A 26,784-nucleotide genomic window follows, 5' to 3' on the forward strand; every position below is an offset into this window, starting at 1 on the left:
AATTGAGCATTAATTGCTTCGAATTTTACCGTTAGAGAGAGAGAGAGAGAGAACATATAAGGTAACATGAAAAATATTTCCTTATTTTGATCAACAATTGTTTCCATAAAGTAAAGAGTTTCAGGGGTTGCATGAGCTCTGTTCCGAATTGGAATTTGATTACCCCAAAAATCTATATAAGAGCGAACCTTTCCCCAGTCAGTTCACAGAAAATTTTTTACGTGAAAGAGACGGATTCTTTGATAGATATAGAAATTCAGTCATGTCTACGATGAAGAAGAGGAGGGTTTCCTTTAATCTGTTCCATAATGAAGATCTTCATCTTCCTCTCCCTATTCCTAACATGCTTCCAATGAAGAAGAAGAAGAGGGTAGTTTCACTTTGCCTCTTTGATGATCTTCTTCTTCATGATCAACAACCACCGCCAGTAGTGCCGCTTCAAACCCACTGCAAAAAGCTTTACTCAAGCCTAAATCTTTACCCTGAACCAGTTCTAGCCATTGCTCCTTATTCAGGCCAAGCAGTGCCCCAATCTGCCGGAACTAATCAGAAAAATAGAAAGCGGAAAGGCGACGGGATTCGTAACCAAGTACAAAACGAGCCGGAGCCTCGTCCGGAACCGCTTCTTCCTGAAATCTTGCGAGAAATAGGATTGAATGGAGGGACCGTGCCAATTTTCTTGTACCAAAAGAGGCTCACAAGTTCTGATACTAAGCCTGATCAGAATCGGATATTTCTTTCTCGTAACAGAGAAAACGTCATGGAATTCTTGACAGAAGTGGAGCGACAGTTAGTAGAAGTTAACCAAGGCAGTGTCAAGATCCTTGCAATTGATCCGAAAGGTAAATACTATATGTTGCACATGAAGAGGTGGGGTACCTTGAAAATGGTTGTGCTTAAAAAAGAATGGAGTAAACTGGTGGAAGCAAACAAATTGGAGGAAGGTGATTGGATTCAACTGTGGGGATATCGCCAAAATTCCCAATTCCATTTGGCTTTCAATATCAAGAAAGCGGCCACCCATCAAGATGCTGCAAGCAGTAGCAGCGGCTGTGGCCCAAGTACCGTCTCCGAGGAGTAGAATTTCTATGCATGAGAACCAGACATGATGTCTGTGTCTGAAATTTCACTGTCTTGGGCATGATCTTCTACAGATTAATGTAGGAAAATTTTGAATTAGATGTGTTTAGATTTGTTTTTTGGAAGTACAGATAATAGTCATGTATTCAAATTTTATTTCGGACTTATAAAGTTTTTGTTCATGAAATAGTTACTCTTGTTTTTACTGTTGTCGAAGTTTTTAACATTGTTTTGTTTTGGAATAACTTTGAATTGTACTATAAATAATAGAGATGATTCAAATACAGTAGAATTTCAAGTTGTTAGAATATAATAAAGAGTTCAAATCTTCTTCAGTTTGTGTTGATGAGAAATCGGAAGCTTTATATGCTAAGCCATTTTCTAAGCCATTTTATTTATCAAAATGGCAGACTATTATTTCATGAAAAAATTACCCAATACGGAAGGAATTTGTATGGAAGACTTCTTTTGCTACAAGCGACAGGTTTCTTGCAGGGATCATTTTTTATGCAACTTTTTGTGTACAAAAATTGTAACTACTGATGCCAATGCAGAAGAAAATACAGTCCTCAAGAAAGCATTTAATATCTGCAGGCTGTTATCTATAAATACTGGTAAATCTCACGTAAAACTGAGTCAAATACATGTACATCAACAGAGGCAATTGTGTATCAAAATACTATATAATATATGTATATACCAAAAAAAAAAAAAAAAGAAAAAAAAAGAAAAATGAGGCAAACTGTTATTATGTGACACATCAGGTTTTCTAATAGGATACCATGATGTGATGTCATCTATAAGTATACACTTCATACGAATTGTCCGTTGCAGTAAAATCTGGCTCTGCTAGCTTATGAAGCAGCAGAATAGTTAGTTTTGTGCTAGGTAATAATTTAATATTATGTGAGTAGAAGGTAACTTTTTTTATTTATTTGGTTTAGTGAGCAAGTATTAACTTAGGAAAAAGTCGAGTGAGCATTGATTTAATTAAATCGAACGAGAAAAGTAGATATTGGGGTGAATGAGTGCTGGGCCCAACTGTCCAAATAAGGATAATTGCAGTGTAATTTACAAGGATACGAATAAATTGTTAGTGATATAAAAATAGTGGTAATTACATGAAACTCTAGTATTAAAATCTTGTATTCTAAAATCAGGTGAGAAGTTATAAAATAAATATGCTCAATACATACAGCACAATCCCTTATTAGTAGTTAATTCCCACTATCTACATTTTTCTGCAACCCATCGCTTCCTCCACTCTCTCCTCTACACCAACCGTCCCCTTCAGCAATATCGAAATCGTCGTCGCCTGTCGTCAATGTAAATATCCGACCAGAAGAAATGCGAATCACTACGAGTTGTGGCTTTGAAATGAAGCTGTATTTACAAAGTTGATCCACCGCGATGATGAAATGACTCTGTGCGCGAGTTGCCGAAGTAGTGTTTTCGAGGCAGATCCACCCTTTCACTCCGACGACTCTTCATAGGTGATGTTGTTTTGTATGGTGGAGATTTTTGTGGTGGTGGTTGTGGTGTTTTGTATGGTGGTGGTGATGGTGTTTGTGAGTTGGTGGCTTTCGGTGGTGTTTATAATATAATGAGGAATAATGGGGGCCAAACGGGGGCTAATGAGTCGAGAGTCACTTAACTTTTAGTAAAGTTGCATCTAAGTCACTCATTTTTTTTTCGTGCACTCAAGTCACCTCACTTTAAATTTACTTGCAAAGTAGCCATTCCACTGTGCAAATAACTACATTCTCATTTATACATAAATAATTTTGTTTAGTTTGAAAGTAAAAAAATACTATTATAAGTAATTTATTAATATTCGTTACGCACACATATGATAAAATTTGTTGTTGGCTCTAACTTCGACCAAACAGTTGAGAGTAAATTGTGTTTTGATTATTTGAAAAAAGTCATTTTAATCAATCAACATTGTCCATATTTCCATTCTTTAAATTTTAGCAGTCAATATGTTTTTATCATTAAATATATTTTATCATAGTGATATCACGAAAAAATGAGAGCATTATTTACAAAAGTGAAATAATATTAAAATAAAAATATTAATGAAATATTTCTCCATTATTGTAGATGTGCGCATTTCATTCACAAGTCAAAACATCGTTAATTCTCGTTAAGAAAGGCAACCCAAAATGACGCTGCAAGCAGTAGCAACGGTGATGGTGCGAGTGGCAGTAGCAACGGCTGTGGCTCGAGTATCGTCTCTGAGGTGTAGAAGACAATATGCTTGAGACTCAAAAAAGATGTCTGTCCGAAATTTCACTGTCTTGTACTAGTTAACATAGGAAAATTTTGAATTAGAATTGTTTAGATTTGTTTTTGTAAGTACATTTGAGCATTCAAATTTTGGAAGATTTCTTTAGCTACTAGCGATGGGTTGCTTACAGGGATCCATTTTTTTATATAACTTTTTACTCCTACAAAAATTATAACAACTTTTATGGATAGCGTCGTAATGGGAAAAAATAGGGGAGCAGGTAAATGAATAACTCCAGGCTGTTATCTATGTACATACTAATAAATTTCTCGTAAAACTGAGCCAAATCTGGGTACTTCATCAGAGGCTGTGGCGTATAGCCGTATATGCAAAAGGAAACTCGACCTTGGACGAAAAAACGAGGCAAACCATTATTATGTGACATATCAGGATTCCTAATAGGGTACCGAATAGTTCTTTGCAGTAGAATCAGGTTTCTGAAGCAACAGAGGAGGTAATTTTGTGCTAGGAAATTAAGGTGATAATTTAACCCGAGTTTGATGGAGCTAAAAGTTAGATTTTTAGTAAATTTTGATAAAAGTTGATGAAATGTATCTTTGAAAAGTTATAGATCCCATGAAATGTATTGTTAAAGTTAATTGTTGTCAATATGATTAGGAAAGAAAAAACAAGCTAAACCCATGCATGTTATTCAATACTATGCAGTACTATTTACCAAGCTTAAATGAAGGGTTCTCTGGAGTAGCCTGAAGTTCAGTTACTTTCATCAGTAAAGTCAAGCAGAGATGGCTGCTAATATCCCCTCTTAAGTCCTTAGGCAGGTTATGAATCATAGATTCCTTCCTCAATGCCTCTTGTTTCTAGCCATTTGTATTGCTCATATCGTCTAATCCCATCCGCAAATAGATCTATATCATATAAAATGAGAATAAACCAAAAGAAGCTTACATGACAGAAGCAGGTAGAGGATGTGATTTAAAAAGGATCCAGCCTATGGCGTTTCAGGGGATAGTGAGGCATTGAAGCACCATGTATGACACCCTATGCCCTGACTAGGACATCTACCTAACCAGAAAAAAGCTGAACATCTAAAATTGGATGTGTTAACTCCCTTACTGTAATACTCTAGTTAATTCAAAAAGAATAGTCAAACTTTAATAATAATAATAATAAAAAAAATAGACAAAAGACAAAAAAAAAGGTGGCAAGCGGTGAAAACTAATACAAATCCAAACCAAATTCATAACACACACAACACACACACAAGAACGGACCAGAGAAGAAAAAGAGAGAAAAAGAGAGAAGAAAAAGAGGAAAAAAAAAAGAAAAAAAGGAAGAAAAAGAAGAAGAAAAAAAAAAGAAAAAATTTGCCAATGTGTTAGGAATTAAGTGCTCTATTTTATTAGTCTTGAATTTCTCAATTTTGAAAGGTAAGTAAAAAGTTACTTATTGTTAAGTTATGTTTGATTTTGTAGTTGTTAGATTGTTAGGTTAAATTTAATTTTATTGAAGGGGTTAAGTGTAATAAACTATGAAATTGAATAAAATGAAAGAAAAATTAATTTTAGTAATTAAAGAGACGTTAAAAATTGCCTAAACGTGAAATAATTATGTTTAGGTATTGCCTATTTAATTATTAAAATTAGTTAATTGTTGATTTAAAAATTATATTATATTTCAGGCAGCAATACGGATATCGGGACAGCGTATCAATCGAATTGAGTTTGGCGTACATAGTTCTGTGAGTGGAAAAATATAAATATTTTTAAAGTATTTATAAATTAAATTTATTGTTAAAGTATGTGCAATTATATGCAATTATGTGTTCAAATTACATGATTTTTATGGAAATATCTTTTATTATGATACATGTGGGATTTCAAAGATTGTATACGTTATATTGTGAATTGGAATATGAGATATGATTTTGAGATCAACCAGAAAAGTACCCGTGATTATATATTTCTTCTAATTTACTGAAGGACCTTGGCCGTGTTCTATACTACACTGAGGGATCATGGTCGGGAATGAAGGGGTCTCGACCGTGTACATATAGTTCACTGAGAGCCTTGGCCGTGTTCTAGAATTGATTTTGAGAGGTCTTTGAGACCGACTTTCATTCACGGAGGGGCCAAAGGCCCGTGACGAAAGTTCTTAACCCGAGGGGCGAATTACATATTTCAGTCAAAGGGTACATTTTTGGTGGATTTTTCAGCACGTTTGATGTGATGAGATTATAACATGGTTATCAGGTGATGTTATATCATGATTTTAAGATGATATTTTTATGACATTATGTGAATATTTCACTTTTTGGCTATAATTACATGATGTTAGTTTGTAAATTATCAAATGGTATGAATTTGATTTTCAATAAAAATGTATAAATGAAAAGGTATATTTATTTTGAACTTCTCCACTCACAGAGCTATCAACTCATATATTTTTTCACTTTTTTCCTTATCAGGCAGCAGTTGAGAATCTGGGCATCTTTTGGAGTTGAGCCTTGATTTTGGAGTTAGAGCCACACGACAGAGTTTGTTAGTATGACTCACTTCATAGAACATATAGTCAGTGTTTTGGGACGCATGTTCGTGTCTAGATGTGATTTTGCATCACTTGTAGTTAGTTATGGGGCTCACTATGTATTATGTATCCATATGTATATTTTATTGTATTTCTTGATAAAAGTGGAGATTTCGGCTTATCTTTATTGTGCTGTGCTATAGTTTGGGATTTGTGTGAAATTGATCACAGGTTGGTTAGTCCTGTTTACAGGGGAGATAATGCCGAAATTTTGTTAGAAAAATAATGTGTAAAAAGTAATATATTGTATTTGTAGTAGCCTTGATGGTGGGTCCGACTTTTAGTTGGTATCTATCATCGGCGCATGCCACGTCCGGATCTAGTGGTGTTACACGGGGCGGGGTGTGTCACTTACGACATCCTAAAATTACTCCGAAGAAGTTATCATCACTAATGTACATAGCAACACTTTATTTCTTGTACCTAATTGAAGAACCTTAATCTGTAACCTTGGTAATCCTACCAGCTTACTGGCTACCTTGGAAGGCCAAATTACAGTTAAGGCATTCGTACGCCGTCCCATTTTTGCCAGAAGACCATGAATTACAACTATGCGTGTTTTAGCTTGCTTGTGAAATAAATTTCTATTTATTTGTGTGTTTATATATGCCTTTTTGTTTTGGTGTCATTACATTTAGACATCTTCTTTTCTTATACAGTTTAATATTTCGCCTCATAAGATATCCCATTTCGCTCCATTAGAAATATTAAGTACCAGAACTTTCTTGTAATAGCCACAAACAAATGAACGAATTTTGGGTGTTTTTGTGCTTGAATTCTCTAGGATTGATGGCATAGAAGAACTCATGCAGGTAGCACGGATATGGAATACCAACGGAAGAACTCTGACACAGACAAAATTGACAACCAGGAGTTGAGGTCAGATAACAGAAGGAACTTTTAAATTTAACCAAAGATGATTACTTATATTGAAGGCTTGGAATACAGAAATATCATTCTATAAAATATTTCAATCTAGGGGTGTGTTATTTCTATCAAGCACTCTCTGAAAGCTTGTCCAGAGGAAAGGAGTATTGATAGATAAAGGCAATTTTCTTGCATTCTTTATGGCATATTTGGTGGGGATCGTTTGATAGCGCTCAACAGTGTCAGTATTGTGAAAGAAAATAAGTTAATATATTGCTAATCATAATGTTGGGTCCTTTTAGTAATGCATACCAAGAACGTACTTATTGTTTCCTGTTTGGAAGCTGACAATGGAAATGGTGCTATTGTGAGAAATCTGAAAAGAGTTAAAAGGGGGTTTGTACAGATACCGGTGCTTTCTTTAGCAATTCGATCTTGTTTGATTTTTGACATCCATTTTTCTCTTATGAGAGTAAGAGAGAGAGAGTGTAAGGTCAACATATGTCTAGACGAAATGAATATAGCTTCTTCTTGATTCATTGCTTGTTTAGTTTAGATTTTAAGTTAATTAAAATCAATTTTTTGACCGTTATTTCACTATTTCAACCGTCATTTTGAATTCTTTTGTCACAGGTAGAACTCACTTTATTTCTAACGGTCAAAAAAATCAATTATCAAAATCGCTACCAAACAAGTACTTAGATCAATTCAATAATTCAAGAATTGAAGAAAAGGGAAGCAATATCTAATAATTTAATGAATTGAGAGTCACCAACTTTTAGTAGAGTTGCGTCTAAGTTGCTCATTTTTTGTTTCCTGTACTCAAGCCACCAAACTTTAATTTGCTCGCAAATCCAGTCATTCCACCCCGTGATTTTAATCAATCAACATATCATAGATTTTACTATTAAATATACTTTATCATGGTGATCTCACCAAAAGATCAACGATATTATTATTTATAAAAGTGAAATAATATAGAAACAAAAATATTAACAAAATGATTCTCCATTATCATAGATGTGTCACAAGGTCAAACAATGTTATGTCCCGTTAATACTTAGTCCCTATTTGACTCATATTCTCTTAAAATTCATTTTCAATTGTACATTCTATGGTACCTACAACTTTTATAGACTTTTTAACCACACATTTTAGCAACTTTAATTAAAACGTTTTATAAAGTTAATTTTATTTAAATCGGACTGGGGCTTAATTGATTGAAGTTGCAAAAATTACATCCAAGACTCTAAACACTTGATGTTATACATTTCAAATTCAATAATGGGCTACTTGCAAGTTACCTAGGTGTAGACATTTCGAAAATTTTACATACTAGATATCATTGACCTCGAATTAAATTCTTCGAATTATGTGAATTATCTATATGAATGGGAAAGATTATCGGAAGTCACAAGGTTATAATGAAAATTCACGATAATTGTCAAAGTTGTGTACACAAATTTTAGAAGTTCTGCAAATATGTCCAGGAATCCATAGACTAGACATTCTACATCTCAAATTCATTTCTAGGATCACTAGCTAGCTTATCATTAAAATCCTATTATAATGATCATTTTTGCACCAATAAATTATCATCTATATATAACCCTATTGTAATTATTGATTTGTTAGTTACTTAAGCACGTGCGCATGCGTGCATATCATGGTGGTCATTATTTTTGTGAAGGACCTTTTGGTTTGACCTAAAATCCATAAATTACTTGAGCCGTCTTTAATTTTGACATGATAGAAGTTGTATTTACGCACTAAGATATTTGTTTTTGAAAAGCGAAGAACAATACCACTTTTGACATGACCCTTTGTATCTATCTTTAAATTTTTCCTCTCTTGTGCTCACATACTAAGAAGACACGTGAGAATAAGAAAACTTTTTACTCAATTTATAGCCAAGATAATCAAGAATAGGCACTCGCAATCAAACGTCTAACTTTCTAAATATTTTGTCGATGATTAACAAAAACATAGCCAACATCGACACAACTCAATCAAATGACAAAAAAGTTATTTTTTATTCTATACCAATAAGCTTGTCCAATAAAATTTTTTAATCTTACAAATTCACTGGGTATTAAAATTGGGCGAGACATTGAAAAGAAATTCGGGCGGGTGGTGGCGTATGAGGTAATTTCGCAATAGGGAATAATCTGAGTCAGAATTTAGCATTAATTGCTTCCAATTTTACCATTAGAGAGAGAGAACATATATGGTAACATGAAAAATCTTTCCTTCTTGTGATCAAAGAATATTTCCATAACCAGTTTCTTGTGAGTTCCAGTTCCGAATTGGAATTCGATTACCTCCACAAATCTATATAAGAGGGAACTTTCCCCAGTCAGTTCTACACAGAAAAATATTTACTTCAAACAAGATAGTGAAAGAGAGAGATTCTTTGATCAATATAGAAATTCAGTCGTGTCTACAATGAAGAAGAAGAGGGTTTCCTTAAATCTGTTCGATGATGGAGATGATCTTCCTCTTCCTCTTCCTCTTCCTAATGTGTTTCCAATGAAGAAGAAGTAGTTTCAATGAAGAAGAAGATGGAAGTTTCAATTTGCCTCTTTGATGATCTTGATCTTCCTTTTCCTCTTCCTAACTTTCCAATGAAGAAGACAAAGGTAGTTTCAATGAAGAAGAAGAAGGAAGTTTCGATTTGCCTCTTTGATGCTGCAAGCTGTAGCAGCGGCTGTGGCCCGAGTATCGTCTCCGAGGTGTAGAAGACAATATGCATGAGAACCAAACATGGAGTCTGTGTTTGAAATTTCACTGTCTTTGGCACGATCTTGTACAGATTAATGTAGGAAAATTTTGAATTAGGTGTGTTTAGATTTGTTTTTGGATGTACAGATAATAGTCATGTATTCAAATTTTGTTTCGGAGTCATCAAGTTTTTGTTCATGAAATAGTTACTCTTGTTTTTACTTTTGTCGAAGTTTTTAATGTTGTTGTGTTCTGGAATAACTTTGAATTGTACTATAACTAATAGAGAATTAAAATATAGTGGAATTTAAGTTCTCAGATTATTTTAAAGATTTATTGGACAGTTTGTGATTTGATGAGAAAAATTGGACACTTTATATCTTAAGCCATTTATTTATCAAAGTGACAGAATTATTTCAAGAAAAAATCATCCAAATACCGACGGAATTTCGTATGGAAGATTTCTTTTGCTACTGGTGATGGGGATAATTTTTTATTTTTTATTTTTATAAATTTCTACTTCTACAAAATGCACAAGACAACAGCGTCCTTAAGAAAGTATTTCAACGTATAAATTTTATGTATAGCACCGTAATGGGAAAAAATAGGGAACAGGCTATTATCTGCACACACATCGGTAAATTTCACGTAAAACTGAGCCAAATCATTATTATGTGACACTGTGCAATATCATCTATAAGTATACAATCTATATGAATAGTCCTTTGCAGTAAATCCAGGCTAGGCTAGCTTCTGATACAGCAGAGGAGGTAATTTTGTGCTAAGTAATCGGGGTAATACTTATGTGGACGATTGTTGCGCAAGAGCCCAAAGTACATTGGCAGCGAATTTTGATGCTGAATATGCTTGCTGTGAAGCACCTAAACTGGGAGGCCACACATCTCAGGTCAACAACAGCCATCACAGAGATGGCCTCGATGTCTTTTATAGCTTGCACTGTTTTGGTTGAGTTTAGAAAGCTCAAGGTAGAGTTGGGATCTAGCGCTCATATAAGAAGTTCTTCTCCATAGAAGTCCATGGCCTTGAGATAATGAGATAATCAGAGTTGAAGGAAAGAGTTCTACCACCATTAGTCGTCATGGTCAATATATATTACCAAGAATAATAAAGAGCAACTCTGTCACCAACCGTCATTGAGAAGGCCTTGATGTCTTTTATAGCTTCAACTGTTTTGGTTGAGATGGGAAGGCTGGAGGAAGAGTTGGGTTCCAGAGCCCATAAAAGAAGTTCTTGTCAACAAAAGTATCTGGCCTTGAGATAATCAGAGTTGAAGAAAACAATTGTATCACCTTTAGACGTCAAGGTCAACATATTACCACGCATAATAAAGATCATCTCGTCAACTGGATCTCCCTCGTCGCTTAAACAATGAAGCTCTTCTTTGTGTAATGGACTGGCTTCAAACGATCACATATTGCATCAACAGCTGTTTATCCATTTTCTCAAACATTGGCACCTATAATAAATAGTGAATATGATTAGAGAAGGAAAACAAGCTAAAACCAAGCATGTTATCCCGTGCAATACCTTGCAGTTACCATTTCCCAAAGTTGAATAACGTGTACCCTAGAGTAGTACTGAGGTGTACTTACCCTTGTCTGTAAAGTTAAGTAGAGATGACAGGTTGATATCCCTTCTCAAGTCCTTAGGCAGGTTATTAATCAAAGATTCTTCCCCAACGCCATTGGTTTCTTGCCATTCGTATTGCTCATATTGTTTAATCCCTTTCACAAATATCAGGAAGCATATAGTTGGACATCGATTGCTCTGCACCTCACCTTTTCACTCTCATCTCTTCTACCCTAAAAGTGATGGACAACAAATATTTCTGTAACAGAAAACAAAGGCAAGCTTAGCCATTTCCTATCAAAATTCTAAAACTTCTACAGGAAAAACATGTTAGGCCCTAAGAAACGACTATAGGTGGATGTGTGTTATAACAATGACGAGAGACGAGTATAGTTAAAAATATAAGAAAAATTGCTTGAAATTCTTTATTTGAAATGTGCAAAATAGACTTAGCAGTATTTAGACAAAAAAAAGATGTTAAAACTTAATCCCCCGTAGTGATGAGTATATGTACAAAGAAGACGGTTTTTTAATGGGAATGAAGTAATCACCCAAGGTACCAATAAGCAACGAAAATAACCCAAAGCAATGATGGAGATGGAAATGGTGAAAAGAATATCGCAAACAAATATGATTGTTTTGATATTTTGGCCCAGAGAACTGAAATGAGCAACGTCGGAATAGATATAAAACCACAAGAACTTTAGTTTAAAAAAAAACATAAAGAGACTCACAAACCTCAAATTCCTCATTTCCCTTCCACAAGCAATGGAAAATCTTCTTAGGAAAGTCTTTGTGATCGACCACATGGGATTGAAGACCATGTAGGAATATGCCAAATTCAAAGTCTGAGGGGCTCTTTTTTTAATTGTGTTCAAGTAGAGTACAAGAAACATTGGGACACGAATAGTCAGCATGGCGGTGTTCTCCATAATCTAAATCAGGTAATTCACTATATTTCCATCACATGCATTACCCCAACATCTATCTTTGCATTCTATTAAGAACAAATAACAGTAGGCTCCAGGTACCGGAAAAATAAAATTAGCACTTTGTAAGAATAAGGATTAGGGAATATGTGATAATGAGGAGCAGAAATGAAGTGCAAAAATTAATTATCTGCTTCAGCATTGAAGCAAATAATACTCTAAATAGTAGAGCAACATGAGCTAAATCCATATGCTGTTAAGATACTTACTGCAAACAAGTGTTATTCTATTTTAAACAATAGGCTGAATAATTGGAATTTTCCCTAGTACTCTTAAGTGCATAGATACCTTCACTTTGAATTCACATAGAGATACTTTCATATTCAAATCTTCTATTCGTGAAAGCTGCACTCTTACATACATGAAATCAAGACAAAAGGTGAACTCCACGACAAATCAAAACCATTAGGAAGCACAGCAAATCAAAACAAAGTCCATAGAAAGTTCACCTTAAACCACCAGCAATTAGCAAGTGTTAAGAAAGCCAGAAAGGTTTAGCAAGCATTACAGCGAAAATACTAAAGCATTGATTGACTAATCCAACCTGAAATGCTGGAATCAAATTTGATTATTTCCATAAATACAGCCAATTTTTGAATTTGGTTTGGGTAAGTGCTAGGGTTTACTATTGGGAATTTTAATTTGGGCTATTTTGTGTTTCTTATTTGAGAATTTTTTATTTTATTTTATTTTGAAAAGTTTAGAAAAAGTGTTTCTCACAAATTAAATAAAAGTTGCCCTTTTTGTTGGATGCGATTTTCACTTGAGTGGACAAATTAATGTCGTCAAGTTGACACATTACATTTTCGTTGCACATATGAATTTTTTTTTGTCAATTTTGTGTAATAAATTTGAAAGGAGTGAATAGATGAGTGAGTAGAAGGTAACTTTTTTATTTATTTTATTTATTTGGTGCTGGCCCCAAATGTTCAAATTAGGATAATTGCAATGTAATTAACAAGTACATGAATAAATTATTAGTGAAATAAAAATATTGGAAATTACATGAAATCCTAGTGATAAAATCCTGTATTCTAAAATCAGGTGGGAAGTTTTACATTTCAAAAATCGGGTTTTTAATTAATTTTTTATAAAATAAATATTTTTAATAAATATATATACTCAGTACATACACCACAAACCCTAATTAGTAATTAATTCCCACTATCTACATTTTTTTGCAGAGAGATGCTACTGGTACATAATTATATGTACATAAATGTGTCTCCCTTCTCACATGGGGACCCCACTCGAATATTTTATTCATGTGGGTCCACTCTCATGTGAGAGGGTGGACACATTTATGTAAAGGAAATTATGTACCATTATAGCATTTTCCTTTTCTGCAACCCATCGCTTCCTTCACTCTCTCCTCTACACCAACCGTCCCCCTCTGGCAATATTGAAATCATCGCCACTCGTCGTCTCCTAGCCCCATCACCCACCCTCAATGGAAATATTCGTCCAAAAGAAATGCAAATCACTAAGAGTTGTGGTGGTGAAATGAAGCAGTATTTGCAAAGTTGATCAGTCGCGATGGTTAAATGACTGTGCACAGTTGCAAATTCAGTATTTTTGAGGCAAATCCACCTTCTCACTCCAGCGACTCTTCACAAGTGACGGTGTTTTGTCTGGTGGAGATTTTTGTGGTGGTGGCTGTGGTGTTTTGTGTGGTGGTAGTGATGGTGTCTGTGAGGTGGCGACTTTGGATGGTGTTTATATGGTGACGATTTTGGGTAGTGTTTTGTGTGGTGGCGATTTTGTGGTGGTGGATCAGGTGGTTGGGGTGGGTAGCAGCATTGCGTTTGGTGCACCGGAGATTTAGGTGGTGTTTTGTGAGGTGGTGGTATGGGTGGTTGATGGTGGTGAAGCATTGGTTTTGGTTGTTGGAGTGGCGGTGATGGTTGTGGAAGTGGATGCGGTGGTGTTGGTGAGATGTTGGTGTTCTGTGATGTGTTGATTGGTTTGAGGTGGTGGTGGTGGTTCTGACGGCAAAGGTGGCGATGGTACTGTTGGAGGCAATGGCTATTGCAAGTGTTGGTAGTGGTCACATATTATTTAGTTGATTGTGATCATTAAATTGGTTAGTCTGTGACTAATAAGCAATATGTAACCAATAAAGAAGATAAATTATGACCAAAAAATAATGTTTGACCTGAAAATTTATTAATTTGTGACTGTCTTATAAGTTGTGACTTATAATACGTGTGATTTGTAAATGATAAACAAACTGCGACTAGTAAATTTTTCATCTGTGACTGATCAGTGATGAACAAATTGTGACTTATAAAATTTTTGAATTGACACCGTAAAATAATTTGTGATATTAAAAAAATTATGATTTGTGATCGAAAAATAATATGTGACTAACTAAGTTGTAAATCTGTGACCAAATTGTATAGATACGTGACCATAATATATCTAATTAATAAAATATATAATTAAGTAATTAAATCATAAATACATTTTATGAAATATCCAATTTTTAAAATTTCAAACATTTATTCTTAATTTTAAAATAGGTAATAGTCATCCTCTTATGAAAATTTTCCTTAAAAATATTGATCATGGTTACATTTTGCAAAATTACAACTTTTACTGGTTCATAAAGAAAAATTTGACAATTAATCGTTTATGTAATTGTTTTACATGTATGTAATTATTGGCTAATTACAATATTAAATGCATTACATTGATTGTAACTTGTTATTCCAGATACATTTTATATAATTTTTTTTAAAATTGTAATCTACATATAGTCACAATATATATAATTTTTTGAAATAAGTCTGTTAATCATGTTATAGTGTATATAACATTTCACCATAGTCACGTGACTCTTTTTTTTTCCCATCATTTTTACTAATTTTTAAAGGGTTAAAATGGTAACTTTCCATTATATATAAAAAATAAATTTTAGAAAACCGAAAATAATTTTTTTTAAATTTTAAAAAAAATTTTAAATAAGTTTTTTTTTTCTAAGTAACTTTTTTATAAAAAATTTTTTTATTTTATTTTAAAAACGTTGTTTTGAGATGACATTTTATTTCATTTTATTTTTCTAAGTAATTTTTTTTAAAACTAATTTTTAATTTTATTTTACAAACTTTTTTTTTAAAATAAATTTTTATTTTATTTTAAAAACATTTTTAGAATTAGTTTTTAATTTATTTTAAATTTTTAGGATCATTTTTTAAAATAATTTTTTTATTTTATTTTTATTTCTCTAAGAATTTTTTTAAAAATAAGTTTTTTTTTTTTTTTTACTTTATTAAGTAATAGATTTTAAATAAGTTTTTTAAAGTTATTATTTGTATAATGTAAAGTTACTGTTTTAACCCTTTTAAAATTAGTGAAATTGGTGAAAAGAATTTGAGTGATCAGGGTGAAATGTTATATGAAATTAGGTGATCATGATGAAATAAAATCAAATTAAGTGGCGATATTGTGACATTAAGCATAAAGTTGGGTGACCATTGGTGTATTTAACTTGTATAGAACTTATTAAAATTGTAACTCACACAATATGTTAAATCTGGTAGCACTATGTCATTCTTGTACTAAAAGAAAATTTGTTGGGTCTATTGATCACTACAGAGCTAGAATTGAAGCAAAATGATTTCATCAATATCTCATGGTCAACTATCATGGAACTTTCATGCTAGAAATTAAAACATTGGCATGGGGCTCATCCTTAGACTTGCCTTATTAACATCTCATTGTCATCTTGATGTCAACAGTCCTTTCTTATAATGCACCATCACTTAAGATGTCTAAATGTCTCAACCATTGGGATTTGTTGATCAACTTTAACCTTATTATGTTTGTTGTCTCATAAAGGTAATATATAGTCTTAAACAAGCACATCGTTCTTGGTATAATGAATTCGACCGTTTTTTGCTTGACCGGGGTTTCACTCATTCTCGTGTTGATACTTCCTTGTTAGTTTATAACAAACATGAGTTTCAAATACTTATTCTCGTATGTGGATGATATAGTTTCCATAGAGAGTTTGGATGTAGATCAGATCATGGTGCCACTTTTCTATTAATGATCTAGGCCCCTTTATCCTTCTTTTTGGATGTTGAAGTGGTTCATCATCCCCAAGGCTTATTTCTATCTCAACTAGTATCTACTTGATCTCCTTTGTTGGACTAATATGCATTAGTCCAAGCTTGTACTGACATCGATGTATACTAGTACCTCTCTCTGTACAAATGATAGTAATTCTATACATGATGCAACCGTATATCATCAAGTACTTGACAACCTATAGCATCTCACGCTTACAAGACTCGACAATGCTTATTTTGTTAAAAGCTTTCTCAAAGCACGAGCAAGTACACCGCTCAACATTGGATGTCAACTTAGACGCCAGCCGAGCTATTTTTGTTGTACTCCTCATTGTGGTCTTTTACCTATACAATTGATTCTAGTTCGTCTAACAATGTTGATGACCGTACGTCCACTATTACTTCTATTGATAGATTCACTCACCAAACCTATGTTTGCATATTAGGTTTAGCGATTATGGTTCAAGATAGGTGTCATCGATGAGATCCCTATCTTGTATGAAAATTGATAGAGATATGATAATTGACCAGGGAAGTGGTGCTTTTCTGAAGAAAATTGAAAACAGTTAAAAGGAGGTTTGTATAGATTGTGGCGCTTTCTTTAGCTATTTCATCTTGTTTGAGTTTAACATGGATTTTTCTCTTATGAAATGAAAGGGGTGGAGAGAGAGCGAGAAGTAATGTCTTATAATTTAGTGCCCATTATTCCATAGTATAATGAGACGAATAGATTGTTTTAAAAAAAAATATGTGATTAAAAAAGATGGAAAGTTTTTGTATAATATTATTTTATTGAAAAATGTGTAATTGATAAGAAAAGTGAGAAAAATGAATTTTAATTTAATAAGGAATAATGTGGCCAAATGGGGGCTAATGATGTAACGTCCCAAATTCTAGCAACCCGAAATGTTACGAAACATGAATTTTATTAAAGTACTTGAAGCAAATAAATTTTAATATAACAAGAAATTCAGTAAAATTGAACAACATTTAATAAATATATTAAATTTAATAAAAATATGCGGAACGTTTTGGAATCATATCAATAAAAATAGTTCTAACAAATAATAAGATTAGGACTAATTGAAAATTATAACGTTACTGACAATTGAGTCTGAATTTAAAAACAAAATAATCAAATGTTATTAAATATTCTAGTGTTCCTAAAAATTAAAGTACTTCATGACAAAGATCCATTGGTCCAATTGCATATTCATCCACCCGTCCAGCATACTAATTTTTACCTGAAAATTGTAAATAAAGAGGGATGAGTATAACAAATTATACTCAATGAGATGCTTGCTACTCCACATTCAAATCAAACGTGAAATTATGTATAAATTCTCTTACCAACATAACATGAGAATTATCACACTATGACAAATAATAATTCAAGCAAGCGCTGCAAAATAACATGAAGGCTAAATTGTGCCTTGAAAATAACGTGAAAACTAAATTGTGCCTTAAACTGTATCATGATTTCTCCCGAAGGAGTCTTGAACTGAAGTAATTAGATTCATATATAATAACGTATTTGAAAAGATGTTGAAAAATCACTAATAGCACTGAGCATCTCACCTTACGTAATGAATCTTGAATTATAATGTGCACTTGGAAAGCAAATTGTAGGAACTTGTTTGCTGAGAATTTTCTCTTGGTTGCTTGTGAAATTGAATAAAATATAGTAGATTGCTTTGGGTATAAAGCCTTAGTAATATAGATGAAAATTTAGAGAGGAAGAGAATAAAGTATGGTAGAATGCTTTAGGTATAATGTCATATATATAGTAGACTAAAATACGGGGCAGGGACCGTAGGGTAGTCACGCTAAGATTGGAATTCTAAAATTTCCGTCCACTTTTCCCAGAAATTGGTTTGGACTCCTAGACTCCTATATAATTTGATTGGAGATTGACTATTTGTTTTGATAAGTTCCAAATCCAATACAATTTTAATAAGGAGACACAATGACTGCATATCCTGTCAACACGTGAAAAAGTAAGGCAAATTGGTCTCCTAATTGCATATATTATACTTGTTTTATTCTAACACAAAAACACAACTTAAATAAATAACTAATTAATCTCCAATCGAAAATAATGGCAGAATGTTACCAATGCGTACAAATTAACTAGTTTAATTAATTATAGTTCTAATTATTCTAATACTAAAATTATTAGAAAACCTTATCATAAATCAAATCCTACAAGATTAAGGATTCCCAATTAATTTCTATTATAATTAAAATAGATTTGTACTACAAAGTAACTAATAATTATCACAAACAATTAGCATGACAAGTAATAAAAATTGACGTTTACTTACCTTAATTAGCAAGGATATTCCCTTAATTATAATTTTCCATCAACTTTTTTAGACGGCTATAACTCGAGTTTAACTTATCCAATTTAACTTCTTCTTGAGTCCATAATTCGTAATTTATTACGAGCTTCAAAATGAGCTCAATATTGATATGGTAATACTTGCTCCTTTAATAGTTAACTATTTGGCCCATCTAATAAAAGTATAAATTTTTATATTTATTTTTACTTTGGTCCCTCAACTATGAAGATATTCATTTACATCCAAATTTACTATAGAGATAACAAATTGACTTTTGCATAAAGTCTTGACTAGACATGGCATTTCTATTAATGGCAAATAAATTATATGCAAACCAACTAAAAAATTTTGGGATTCTACAAATGAGTCAAGAGTCACCCAATTTTTAGTAAAGTCACATCTAAGTCCCTCATTTTTGTTTCGTGCGCTCAAGTCACCACACTTCAAATTTACTTGCAAATCTAGCCATTCCATTGTGCATATAACTACATTCTCATTTATACATAAATAATATTTTTTAGTTTGAAAGCAAACAGTACTATGATAAGTAATTGATTAAGAATAATTCTATTTATACCGAATTCAACTTACCGAAAATTGTTTCCCCTCTCACAAGGCACGGGCCCCCCCGCTTGAATATAAAAAATTCCAAATGTGGTCCCCACCCCATATTGTGAGTAGTGAGCAGAAAATTAGGCAAAAAAATTATGTACATGTAGCATGGTCCATTGATTAATATTCGTTACACATCAAACTAAGGCATCCATATATTGATAAAATTTGTTGTTGGCTCTAAATACTCAGACCAAAGAGTTGAGGGAAAATACTTTTATGTTTTGATTATTTGATCAAAGTCATTTTAATCAATCAACATCGTCCGGATTTCCAATCTTCTATATTTCAGCGATCAATATGCTTTTATCATTAAATATACTTTATTGTGGTGATCTCATCAAAAAAATTAAGAGTATCATTGACAAAAGTAAAATAATATGGAGATAAAAATATTAGCGAAATGTTTCTCCATTATTGTAGATGTGTGCAATTCCTTGACAACGTCAAAACATCGTTAAGTCTCATTAATACTTAGTCTTTGTTTGGTCCCTATTTCTTATAATTCACTTTTCTTTGTATTAATTTTCAACTAAATATTTTATGGGATCTACACTTTTTATCAATTTTTTAACTACATATATCATCAACTTTTATCAAAATATAGTAACTATTTTAATTTTATCCAAATCAAACAGATGCTTAAGCGATTGAAGTTGCACAAATTGATCGATGGTTGACAACATACCCAACAATGACACAACTCAAACAAATAAGAAAGAGGTTTTTTATTTTTTATTTTTTTTGGTTCTATACCAATAAGTTTTGTCCAATGAAAATTTTAAATTTTACAAATTGACTGGGTATTAAAATTGGGCGAGACTTTCAAAAGAAATTTGGCGTGTGGTGGCGTTGGAGGTAATTTCGCAATAGGTAATAATCTAATTAACAATTGAGCATTAATTGCTTCGAATTTTACCGTTAGAGAGAGAGAGAGAACATATAAGGTAACATGAAAAATATTTCCTTACTTTGATCAACAATTGTTTCCATAAAGTAAAGAGTTTCAGGGGTTGCATGAGCTCTGTTCCGAATCGGAATTTGATTACCCCAGACATCTATATAAGAGCGAACCTTTCCCCAGTCAGTTCACAGAAAATTTTTTACGTGAAAGAGACAGATTCTTTGATAGATATAGAAATTCAGTCATGTCTACGATGAAGAAGAGGAGGGTTTCCTTTAATCTCTTCCATAATGAAGATCTTCATCTTCCTCTCCCTATTCCTAACATGCTTCCAATGAAGAAGAAGAAGAAGAAGAAGGTAGTTTCACTTTGCCTCTTTGATGATCTTCTTCTTCATGATCAACAACCACCGCCATTAGTGCCGCTTCAAACCCACTGCAAAAAGCTTTACTCAAGTCTAAATCTTTACCCTGAACCAGTTCTAGCCATTACTCCTTATTCAGGCCAAGCAGTGCTCCAATCTGCCGGAACTAATCAGAAAAATAGAAAGCGGAAAGGCGACGGAATTCGTAACCAAGTACAAAACGAGCCGGAGCCTCGTCCGGAACCACTTCTTCCTGAAATCTTGCGAGAAATAGGATTGAATGGAGGGACCGTGCCAATTTTCTTGTACCAAAAGAGGCTCACAATTTCTGATACTAAGGCTGATCAGAATCGGATATTTCTTTCTCATAACAGAGAAAAAGTGATGGAATTCTTGACAGAAGTGGAGCGACAGTTAGTAGAAGTTAACCAAGGCAGTGTCAAGATTCTTACAATTGATCCGAAAGGTAAATACTATATGTTGCGCATGAAGAGGTGGGGTACCTTGAATATGGTTGTGCTTAAACAAGAATGGAGTAAACTGGTGGAAGAAAACAAATTGGAGGAAGGTGATTGGATTCAACTGTGGGGATATCGCCAAAATTCCCAGTTCCATTTGGCTTTCAATATCAAGAAAGCCGTAAGAAAGGCAACCCAGAATGATGCTGCAAGCAGTAGCAATTGTGATGGTGCGAGTGGCAGTAGCAGCTGCTGTGGCTCGAGTATAGTCTCCGAGCTATACTCGAGGTGTAGAAGATAATATGCATGAGAACCAGACATGATGTCTGTGTCTGAAATTTCAACGTCTTGGGCATGATCTTGTACAGATTAATATAGGAATATTTTGAATTAGATGTGTTTAGATCTCTTTTTGGTAGTACAGATAATAGCCATGCATTCAAATTTTATTTTGGAGTTATCAAGTTTTTGTTCATGAAATAGTTACTCTCGTTTTTACTGCTGTCAAAGTTTTTAATGTTGTATTTGTTCTGGAATAGCTTTGAATTGTACTATAACTAATAGAGATGATTCAAATACAGTAGAAATTGAAGTTCTTAGAACATTTTAAAGAGTTTAAGCCTTCTTTAGTTTGTGTTGATGAGAAAATGGACAGTTTATACGCTAAGCCATATTATTTAACAAAATGACAGAATTATTTCAAGAGAAAGTTACCCAAATATCGATGGAATTTCGTAAGGAAGATTTCTTCTGCTACTAGCGATAGGGATAATTTTTTATTTTTTATTTTTATAAATTTCTATTTCTACAAAAAGCGCAAGACAATAACGTTCTCAAGAAAGCATTTCATGGTATAAATTTTATGGATAGCACAGTAATAGGAAAAACTAGGGAACATGCTATTATCTACATACACATTGGTAAATTTCACGTAAAACTGAGCCAAATCATTATTATATGACACATCGGGTTTTCTGATAAGGTAACATACTAACATTGTGCAATGTCATCTATAAGTATACACTCTATATGAATAGTCCTCCGCAGTAAAACCAGGCTTGGCTAGCTTTTGAAGCAACAGAGGAGGTAATTTTGTGCCAAGTAATCGGGGTAATACTTATGTGGAACGATTGTTGTGCAAGAGACCAAAGTATACTGGCAGCAAATTTTGACGCATAAATAGTGTCAACGAGGCTAGGTGAGCTCCCACCCTCTTTTGCCAAGGCCTCGTGCATTTCTATCTTCTGCCTCTTGCAAAGGTTTCTCAATCTTCTTCCTGCAATGTCGACGCCATGATACTCGGATTAAGTAGAAAGGGAGTAAAACCTAAAGCAATTATGTAAACACCAGTCATGCTTATTTTCTTCAAAAACTTCCATTGAAATATTACATCCAAGGAGCCCTGGTTTGAGGAGCCTTATTACTGTTCACATATGCCCTCAACAGTAGATCAACATAATATGTATAATGGGAATTCACTGTAGTTGTATAAAAATGCCATAATTTTCTACGTCATAATAGGAATCTGATGGACTGTCTTTTTTAAATAGTGTGATGTAACCTTGTAATTCTCCTCCATCAGAGTAGCGGTGAATGGACATAACTCTCACATTGACGGTGAATCACGTTAAGTTTTTCGTATTTCTGTTTGCGCATTTCTGTTTTTCATTTCATTCATTATTGCTCTCAGGTTTATGATTACGGCTTAGTCCTCGCCAATCTTTCAGAAGCGCGATTAGAGAATAAGAAATTTTAGTCATTTTACCAAAAACAAATAAAAAACAACAGACATTATGATAAAGTTGATTTTAGAACTTGCCTAAAAGTGAGCAGAATATGCTTGATGTCTTCTCCACGAAAGTCCTTAGCCTTGAGATAAGAAACTAGTTCTACAACCATTAGTTGTCATTGTCAATGCATTAACACATCCACGCATAACAAAGAGCATCTCATCAACGGGATCTCCATTGCAAACTATGAAGCTCTTCTATGTGTAGAGATCTAGCTTCAAACGATACTACATTGCATCCAACAGCTGTTTGCCCATTTTCGCAAACATTGCCACCTTTAATAAATAGTCGATATGATTAGAGAAGCAAAAAAGGCTAAAACCATGCATGTTATCCGCACTATACTGTGCAGTACTATTTACCGAACTTGAATAAAGAGTACTCTAGAGTAGTGATTGAAGTGAACTTACTCTTGTCAGTAATTTTAAGCAGAGATGGCCCTTGATATCCCTTCTCAAGTCCTTGGGCGGCTTATGAATCATAGATTCTTCCTCAACGCCTCTAGTTTCTTGCCATTTGTATTGCTCATATTGTCTAATCCGTCTCAACAAATTATAAGGAAGCATATGGTGGGACATCCATTGCTCTGCATATCACACTTCCACTCGTATCTCTTCGATCTTTGAAGTGATAGACAGCAAATATTTCTGTTAACATAAAAAAAAAGCAAGCTTAGCCATTCCCTACCAAAATTCTACTTCGTCTGTAGGAAAAACGTGTTAGGCACTAAGAAGCGATCTTAGGTGGATATATGTTGAAACAATGATGAGAGAAGCACAAATTAAAAATTACAAGCGAATGTGCTTGAAATTCTTTATTGGAAATGTGGCAAAAAGACCGAACAGTGTTAAGACGGGAAAAGATGCTGAAACTTTGTCCATTGTACCATCTAGTACCGTCAAAAAAATATGCAGTTACAAAGTAGAAGGTGTTTCGATGGGAATGATGTAATCACCTTCATGTTACCATTACGCAATGAAAATAAAACCAACTGATGATGGAGATGGAATTGGCACACAGAATCTCCCAAACAGAAGTGCTCATTTTGAGGTTTTGGCCCAGAGAGATGAAATAAGCAATATGAGAACAGATATAAAATGCATAAAAACTTTAGTATAAAGAAACATAAAGAGAATCACAAACCTTAAATTCCACAGTCCCCACCACAACAATAGAAAAAATTCTTAGAAAAGTTTTGGCGATCAACCACATGAGACCCAAAGCACCAAGGAATATGCCAAAATCAAAGTCTGCGGGGCTCTTTATTTCATTGGGTTCAAGTAGAGGATAAGAAATATTGAGAAACGAATAGTTTGCAAGGGTATCCCTCCACAATATAAACTATGTAATTCACATACATTCTCATCACATGCATTACTGCAACATCTATCTTTGCGTTCTCTTAAGAACAAATAGCAGAAGGCTCCAAGTACCTCTCAAATAAAATTAGCATGTCGTGGGATTAGGGAACATGTGATAATGAGGAGCAGAAATGAAGTGCAAACTAATTATGTGATTCTGCATCAAGGCAGATAACACTCTAAATAGCTGAGCAAAGAAAGCTAAATCCATATGCCACTAAGATCCTTTTAGCAAACAAGTGTTATTTATTTTATTTTTGAGTTATGATGTAAGTTGAGATTATGGTCATCTAGCAATAAGCTCAATAACTGGATTTTCCATGAGACTGTTAAAATATCTATACACATACATATCTTCACTTTGAACTCATATAGAGATACTTTCAAGTTCAAGAACATCTAAATAGAAGCCTAGCATTTAAGATTTCTAAAAGAATGAAACAAGTGAAATAAAGCTATATAATATAAAATGGGAATAAACCAAAAGAAGCTTGCATGACTGAAAAGCAGATAGAGTACAAGATTTAAAACAGATCCTGCCCACGACATTTCAGTAAATAGTGAGGTATGTAAGCACCATCACCATGTATGACACCCTATGCCCAGGCTAGGACATCTTCTCTTTGAGCGTGGGCTAAAACACATAGGGCATTGAGTCATGTACTTAGTTTCTCTACATTACAACATGCTATCATTGACGTACGAACAAATTTCTCTACAGCACAACATGCTATCATTGACGTACGCACAAATTTCTCAACATCTAGGCCAAGAATAGGTAACATTTTCTTTGTTTTAAGAACGTAACTTCTAACTAGTTACCTTCTAGCAAACTTCCCTAAATTGTAAATTACGGAAAACATGCGATCATAACACACTAAGCATATTAGATTCAGACTTCAAATTCAAGAGTCATGCCACTTCAAAAGTATGGTGTGCTTGCTACTATCTGTGTTTGCTCTTCGAATAGTCTAAAGTTACTTCTGCATGTTGATTTGGGGCATGTTCTTCAAGAGCATATGGTCTTCATTGATGAGATTATTGTACATTTTAGGTCCTGTCGCACATATCAGCATTGTTTTCTTGGTATAATTTGGTTTATTTGTGGAGCTAAGGATTCAGCACAATCGGATCCACTGATAATGAATGGTTCCCTATGTGGATTCCACTATGTATAACCACTAGTAAACCCCTTTTTGTAAACATAAAATTTCACAACATCTCCTTCTAGAAGCGTTATATTGTCACATTCACAGCATGCACATTTAATTTTATAGCTAACGACTGTTTGCAACAAGGAAAATTCAATGAAATCTCATAACTTTGAATACATATGGAACAAATCTGTCATCTACTTGACACAGCATCCAACTGCAGTCCAAGAAATCACATATTCTTATTGCCTTTCTTGAATGATCCTACAAGAGTGTCAAAGTAAGCCCTCACAGATTAAAACATGGTTTCGGTTTGGCGGATGAACCATTCAAGTTAAGTTCAACAACCAAAGTGAGAATAATTGACATAATTTAAGAAAAAGACAACTTAGATGGCCGGTTTCTTACGGAGAGTCCAAACAAAGACTCATTTGCAAGAAGGATGTGATCCCAATAAAATGACAGAACATGAAGAGCTAGACCGAATAAATAATATGGCATGATGAAGTTGAACAAGATGATAATTTACCATATGTTTAAGTTCATATAGTTGACTCCGAGTTCACTGAGGATAAGACTTTTGTTCTTTTAACATTTATTATTGATTGTTGTGGGGTGTAAGAAATGCATCCAACCTCTTCTGGCAGCTAGAATGTAAAAGGAAATCTTTAGCCTATCTGTAAATCGAGACCTAATATTTGTTTAATATTGTTCTCAAACATGTAATTATCTAAACTGTCTGAATAGAATCCATCTCAATATGTAACAGACTCACTGTAAAATAAGTGAAAACGTAATTATTCTGCATAACATAAGAGGAAACTAAATCAATAGATTCGTATCCTCCATTATAACCATATAGCACAAAAATTGAAATGAAAACAAGGAAATAAAAGGTAACCATACGAACTCAAGGCCCATAAATAAAAATACCTGAACAATTTTCATATTGCTTTAATCCAGGGTTTCTTCCAATCGGGAATTGTTCTTCAATCTTCACCGCAAAGAACCTCCTTTTCCAATTGAGATTGTTCTTCAAATTTATTTGAGCTACCGAATCTTGGAGAGTCGAGAGAGGATGGAAATGGATTGTTGGAATGAACATTATGAAATCAATCAATTCTAACGTATCAATCAAAAGTTCGTGATTGCTATGGCAGTTGGGCTCAACTGTCCACGTAAGGATACGTGGGATTTACAACCAACCAAATTTCAATATCCAATTTTAAAAATCAGATTAAAAATTTGTTTATACAAAAATCAGATGTTAATTCAATATTAATAATAATATTATAAAATTAAATTAATTTACATACTAAACCTACTTCCATCCACTCGACCCCATCAAATTTGATCATAAAGCATAATTACTTCCCACTCTCATTTCTCTCTCTATATTTTTCCAATCTCTCTCGTTTCCCTCACATGGATTGTCGTCGTCAGAGACAACCTTCGAGCGTCGTTGTGCAACTGAGCATTTCATTGTGAATCCGCTTTGTCGTCTCCGTCTCCTATCTTTCTTTTCATCCCACGTCACGCCGCCAATGCTCTCACATCTTTCTCTTAGTCGTAAGTCACGCTGCCATTCTCCCATTGCCAAGCACAAAGAAGCCACACTATTGTGCGACAGTGATTTAAGCAT

General features: G+C 33.7%; 1 pseudogene; it reads right to left on the bottom strand.

Annotated features, from left to right (window-relative positions):
• LOC111411113 overlaps positions 1–26,784 on the bottom strand; it is a 43,648-nt pseudogene extending 16,864 nt beyond the window's left edge.

The sequence above is a fragment of the Olea europaea genome, chromosome 15 (assembly GCF_002742605.1).
Source record: "Olea europaea var. sylvestris chromosome 15, O_europaea_v1, whole genome shotgun sequence".
NCBI classification, from domain to species: Eukaryota; Viridiplantae; Streptophyta; class Magnoliopsida; order Lamiales; family Oleaceae; genus Olea; species Olea europaea.